This window comes from Apium graveolens, chromosome 5, assembly GCF_009905375.1.
Source record: "Apium graveolens cultivar Ventura chromosome 5, ASM990537v1, whole genome shotgun sequence".
NCBI classification, from domain to species: domain Eukaryota; kingdom Viridiplantae; phylum Streptophyta; class Magnoliopsida; order Apiales; family Apiaceae; genus Apium; species Apium graveolens.
This window is the reverse complement of record NC_133651.1, coordinates 223,314,051-223,320,791: the sequence shown is the minus strand read 5'-3', so window position 1 is coordinate 223,320,791 and position 6,741 is coordinate 223,314,051. Positions and strand designations below refer to the sequence as shown.

The following is a 6,741-nucleotide window of genomic DNA, read 5'->3' as shown; positions in this document are numbered from 1 at the left end:
GCAAGCAACCAACCCTGAAACAATTGAAAAAGGGAAAAGCAACCAAAATGAGATGGGAGCCCAGGCTCAAATTTATATGAAGAAGAATACAGAGGCTCGGATCCAAAAGATGGTTTCAGAAACGGCTCAATCCAAGATAGAGGCCGCTGTTGAAACAGAAGCAATCCTGATCAATAGAAGCGATCCTTCAAAAAAGATAAAGATAGGGTCCGGACTCGAAGCTAACTTCAGAAAAGAACTGGTGTCACTACTCCAAGGGTACTCTGATATATTCGCCTGGACCCCGAAAGAAATGCCCGGTTTGGATGAATCCATAGCAATGCATAGCTTGGACGTCAATCTAGAGAGGAGACCAGTCAAGCAAAAGAGAAGAAATTTTGCCCCGGAAAGGCAGAAAGCGATTGATGAGGAAATTGAGAAATTACTAAAAGCTGGAATAATATGCGAAGTTAAATATCCAGAATGGCTGGCAAATGTGGTGATGGTGAAAAAACCAAACGGAAAGTGGAGAATGTGTATCGATTACACAGATTTGAACAGTGCATGCCCCAAAGATCCCTACCCCTTGCCAAATATTGATCAACTGATCGATGCAACCTCTGGGCATGTCATGCTAAGCTTCATGGACGCCTACTCGGGTTACAACCAGATCAGGATGAATCCCAGAGACATTTTAAAGACAGCATTCATAACCCACAGGGCGGTCTATGCCTATGTGATGCTGCCATTTGGATTGACTAATGCGGGAACAACATATCAAAGGGCAATGAATAAAATCTTCAAGGACCAGATTGGAAGAAACCTGGAATCCTATGTAGACGATATGATCGCAAAATCCACAAGCATAGCCGGCCACATTGGAGACCTGAGAGAGTGCTTCGACAACTTGAGGAAATACTCACTCAGGCTCAATCCAGAAAAATGCACATTTGGTGTAGGGGCAGGAAAATTTCTGGGATTCATGATAAGCAACCGAGGAATTGAGGCCAACCCAGAAAAAATAAAGGCAATACAAGAGATGAAGGCCCCAAGAACACAAAAAGATGTGCAGAAGCTAGCAGGATCACTGGCCGCACTCAGAAGATTCATCTCCAAGCTAGCTGAGAGATGCCTACCCTTCTTCGACCTGTTAAAAGGAGCAACCAATAAGAGAGAAGTTAATTGGAGCCCAGAATGCCAAAGAGCATTTGAAGAAGTAAAAAGGTACCTTTCTCAACCCCCTGTATTAACAAAAGCTCAACCCGGGGAGCCCCTATCCCTTTATCTTTCAGCAGGGGCCCTGGCAGTTGGGGCAGCGTTGATCAGGGAAGAGCATGGCAAACAGCAACCAGTTTATTACGTAAGCCAAGTGCTAAAAGATGCAGAGACCCGTTACCCGAGCCTAGAAAAGTTTGCCTACGCATTAGTCACAGCATCCAGGAAACTCAGACACTACTTTCAGGGAAGGGAAATACGGGTGGTAACAAATCAACCATTAAGGAAGATAATACACAAGCCAGATATCTCAGGGAGGTTGGTAAATTGGGCAGTTGAGCTGAGTCAGTTCAACCTCACTTTCATTCCTAGAACAGCAATCAAAGCCCAGGCTCTAGCTGATTTCATCATAGAATGCAATTTCCCGGAAGAAGAGCCCGTGCCCATGTGCATTGAGACTGAGACAAACACAGATCAAGAAACAGAAGCCTGGGCTCTCAACGTTGATGGTTCTTCAACAAATGAAAGATCAGGAGCCGGGCTCATCCTAAAGAGCCCGGAAGGGTTCACAATCCAAACAGCAATATCCTTTGCATTCTCAGCAACAAACAACCAGGCAGAGTACGAGGCTTTGACTGCAGGATTGAAGTTAGCAAGAACACTCAGGATCCAGAATCTCAAAATCTACAGCGATTCCCAGATCGTCGTAAAGCAAACAAACGGGGAGTACATAGCCAAGGATCCAGTTCTAGCCAAATACCAGGCTCTGGTCCAAAACTACCTGGCCTCCATACCAAAAGTCCAAGTCATCCAAATCAGCAGAGAGGAGAATTCAGAAGCTGACTCATTATCTAAACTTGTTCAAAATTCATCCGACCTGGATTGCTCCGTCTACTTCGAAGAATTACAGAAGCCAAGCACAGAATCCGAGGAAGTTATGGAAATAGGAAACAGTCCGAATTGGATGACCCCATTCATTAACTACTTGGAGAAGGGAGAGCTCCCCGAACATAAAGGAAATGCTCAAAGGTTAAAGGCAAAAGCTTCAAAATTCTTCATGGAAGAGGGAATACTCTATCGCCGGACCTTTTCCTCCCCAATTCTCAAATGCATAGGCCCAGGAGAGGCACAATACTGCCTCATGGAAGTTCACGAAGGAATATGCGGGGACCACATGTCCGCAAAAGCACTAGCTCATAAAATCATAAGGCAAGGGTACTACTGGCCTACCATCCACCAGGACTCGATAAACTTTGTGAAAAAATGCAAGGAATGCCAACTCTTCAGCAATGTGACGCGGATGAGCCCAGTCTTACCCTCCTCAGTCTTGTCACCAATCCCATTCGCTGTATGGGGAATTGATATCATGGGACCCTTTCCCAGAGCCAGAGGAGACCTCAGGTACTTACTAGTCTCAATCGACTATATGACGAAGTGGGTAGAGGCAAAGGCAATGAGAACAATAAATCAACAAGACTGCATCAAATTCATGAACAACATATTTATGAGGTTTGGGATCCCAAGAGTACTTGTCTCAGACAACGGTCCGCAGTTCGTCGGTTCAGAATTTGAATCCTACCTTCAAGAGCGGGGTATCCGGCATAAAAAGTCATCTGTAGCCTACCCTCAAGGGAATGGCCAAGTCGAGGTAACTAATCGAATACTTCTCAGGGGGATAGAGAAGAGACTCAGAGAGAGCAAAACCAAATGGCCAGAAGAATTGCCTAATGACCAGCCAACCTGTCGAGCATTTGATCAATGAAGGGCAAAGAGAAGTGATCCTTCCTAGTGGTTTTGTTTAGCTTCCTGTAGTCCATGCAAACTCTCCACCCCGTGACTGTCCTTGTAGGAATAAGCTCATTCTTCTCATTTGCTACCATAATAATTCCACCTTTCTTCGGCACACATTGAACCGGGCTTACCCATGAACTGTTAGAAGTAGGGTAGATGATCCCTGTATCTAGCCACTTAATAATTTCTTTCTTCACTACTTTCTTCATGATAGGATTAAGTCTTCTTTGTTGCTCTACCGTAGATTTGCTACCTTCCTCTAGCAGAATTTTATGCATACAATAAGAAGGGTTGATTCCCTTGATATCTGCTAGAGTCCATCCAATTACCGACTTGAACTCTCTCAGAATCCTCAAAAGCTTTTCCTCATCACTCCCTGAAAGGTCAGATGCAATAATAACAGGCAGAGTAGATGCATCACCTAAAAACGCATACCTCAAATGTTCAGGTAAAGGCTTAAGCTCAAGAGTAGGAGCTTCCTCAATAGAAGGCTTGAGGCGTTTAGGAGCTTTGTTCAATTCCTCCATTCCAAGAGATTCAAAAGGCATATTAATCTTCCTTTTCCATGAAGAATCATTCAAATATTGCAATTGTTCTTCCCCTTCATCATCTTCACTATCTGAATTTCCCAATAAGGCTTTTTCCAAGGCATCGGACCTTAGCAATTGATCAAGTTCCGATGTGACCACTGAATCGACCAACTCCACTTTTAAGCACTCCTCATTATCAGTAGGGAATTTCATAACATTGAGCATATTAAACGTAACATCCTTATCCAGCACTCGTATGGTGAGCTCACCCTTCTGCACATCTATCAAGGTTCGGCCAGTCGCCAGGAAGGGTCTTCCCAAGATTATGGGAATCTTCTTATCCTCCTCGAAATCAAGAATTACAAAATCAGCAGGAAAGATGAGTTTATCAACCTTGACCAAGACATCCGCCACAAAGCTCGCGGATATCAACGGTCGGCCAATTGCAAGGTCATATAAGTCGGTTTGGGATCAGGTAAGTTCAACTGCTTAAAAATTGACAAGGGCATCAGATTGATGCTAGCTCCCAAGTTACATAAGCATCTGTCAAAAGACACTTTTCCAATAGTACATGGAATAATGAAGCTTCCTAGATCTTTAAGCTTCGGAGGCAACTTCTGTTGCAGCACATCACTGCATTCCTCCGTGAGAGCGACTGTCTCTAAATCATCTAGCTTCACCTTCCGAGAGAGAATACCTTTCATAAACTTTGCATAACTAGGCATCTGCTCGAGATCCTCGGCGAAAGGTATGTTGATATGAAGTTTCTTGAACACCTCCAGAAACTTCTCAAATTGCTTGTCCAGCTTTTTCTTCTACAGTCGCTTAGGGAAAGGTGGTGGAGAATAGATCTGTTTCTCCCCTATATTACCCTCAGGCGGAGTGTGCTCAACAGTAGTCTTCCTTGGTTCCACTTCTTTCTCAGCACCAACTTCTTTAGTCAAATCTTGAGTTTGTTCGGGATTCGCAACTTTTCCAGACCTTAAAGTGATTGCCTTTACCTGCTCCTTAGCTTCCCTCTTTCCTGGCACTTCAGTGTCACTAGGTAATATACCAGGCTGACGATTTAGTAAGACATTGGAAATTTGACCAATTTGATTTTCCAAGGTCTTGATAGAAACAACTTGACTCTTGCATATAAGCTTCAACTCCTCTAATTCAGATTTTTCATTGGCTTGTTACAGCTGGAGTTACTGTCTAGGTACATACAGTGGTTGCTGAAACCCAGGGGGGTTGTACTGTTTAGCTGGGTACTGATGATAAGGTTGTTGAACCGCATTCCGAGCATTGCTCTAACTAAAATTAGGATGATTTCGGTTGTTGGGATGATAGGTGGCTGGAGCTGGTTGCTACGATCGCTGGAAGTTGCTCACAAATTGAGCTGATTCACTAGAAATTGCGCACTGATCAGTCTCATGGGCACCAACACAAAGCTCACAGAAACTTACGAATTGATTTACTCCATTATTAGCCAAAGTGTCCACCTTCATCATCAAAGCTTTAAGTTGGGCAGCGATAGCAGTAGCTGCGTCCAACTCCAGAATTCCAGCGACTTTTTCCTAAGTCAGTCTTTGGGAAGGATTCTGGTACTCATTAGCAGCCATCAGTTCAATAATTTCATAAGCTTCATCGTAGCTCTTAGCCCACAAGGCTCCTCCTGATGCTACATCAAGCATGGGTCTAGAAGTAGCACCCAATCCATTGTAGAAGCAATTAATAATCATCCAGTTAGGCATGCCATGGTGTGGGCACTTCCTTAGAATCTCCTTTTATCAATCCCAAGCCTCACACAGAGATTCCCCTGTTTGCTGAGAAAACTGGGTAAGAGCATTCCTGATTGCAGCAGTCTTCGCCATGGGGAAGAATTTAGTAAGAAACTTTTGCGCAAGATCCTCCCAAGTGGTGATAGATCCTGATGGCAGAGAGTATAACCAACACTTAGCCTTGTCCCTTAAAGAGAATGGGAACATGCGTAGCTTGATAGCGTCTTCAGTCACACCGTTGAACTTGAAAGTGTCGCAGATATCGATGAAATCCCTGATGTGCATGTTGGGGTCTTCAGTAGGAGAACCCCCAAAATGGAACTGAGTTCTGTATCATCTGAATCGTGCTTGACTTGATCTCAAAAGTGTTAGCTCTGATGGATGGTCTGATGATGCTTGACTGAATGTCATTAATCTTAGGCTGAGAATAATCCATTAAAGCCTTCGGATTTTCTACTTGATCTCCCATCGCTACTACAACTGGTTCTTCGACTTTCTCTTCTTCTTCTACCTTCTTTTCTCCCTCAAAAACTTCCTTCCGAAATACTATAAATTCTTCCTCGGCTTTATCCAGTGTTTTCTTACGAGTAGGCGAACACGTATGCATACACCTTCGCTAGAGTTATCTGAAATAAGACAAGGAAACAGATAAGTAACAATGTCCGAGTCAGTGAACTTTAACGACCATTAATGGAAAGTACATTAACTATCAATTAACACTGCAGTCCCCGGCAGCGGCGCCAAAAACTTGTTAGTCGCTAAACACGCGTTAATATTACACGCAAGTATACGAGTTCACAAGTAGTATAGAATCTTTCTAGTTCGTTCCCACAGAGACTGTATTGGCTAACTAATTAATTCACACACTTAAGCAACAATGTATGGTTATTATTCAATGCTAAGACGATAACTAATTGAGGTTATTTATAACTAAGAATTAAACTAATAATTATAACTACGAGAATAAGATTGATTGAATTAATAATTATCATAAACATGGGATTCTAACTTCATTAAATACTTCATCCAATAGCCTTATTGATCTTAACCTTAGCATGCAATGGTGATGACACTAATCAGATAACATGAAACTGATAAACGCCAACTTTCGTTGCATGAGTACCATACTACCAGACATCCAAAAAAGAGATAGAAGCTAAATAGACACCAATTATATTGAGATCCTATATGTCTATAGAATTTGACAACATAACGGTTTAAGCACAAGTTATCTATCTTGATTACATAGGGCAAGTAAGATGGTTAAAATTACCTACAAATCATGCATAACAAATACATGAACCTATGCTAGCATGACAAGTTCTAAATCCTTAAATTCATTTTCGCTTAATTAAGAATTAACACACTATCTTATAAGTTCGCGACGCTCATAAGACGAATACGCACAACCAATACTAGGATATCATACAATCACCACATACTAAGACATCAATCAATTTAAC

At 42.5% G+C, this 6,741-nt stretch overlaps 1 non-coding gene across 1 annotated transcript; it reads left to right on the top strand.

The window, feature by feature from the left end:
• The first annotated feature begins 5,249 nt into the window (after positions 1–5,249).
• LOC141663243 (small nucleolar RNA R71) lies at positions 5,250–5,356 on the top strand. Its single transcript, XR_012551321.1, has one exon. It is a non-coding gene; the product is annotated as a small nucleolar RNA R71 (small nucleolar RNA).
• The last annotated feature ends 1,385 nt before the right edge of the window (positions 5,357–6,741 follow it).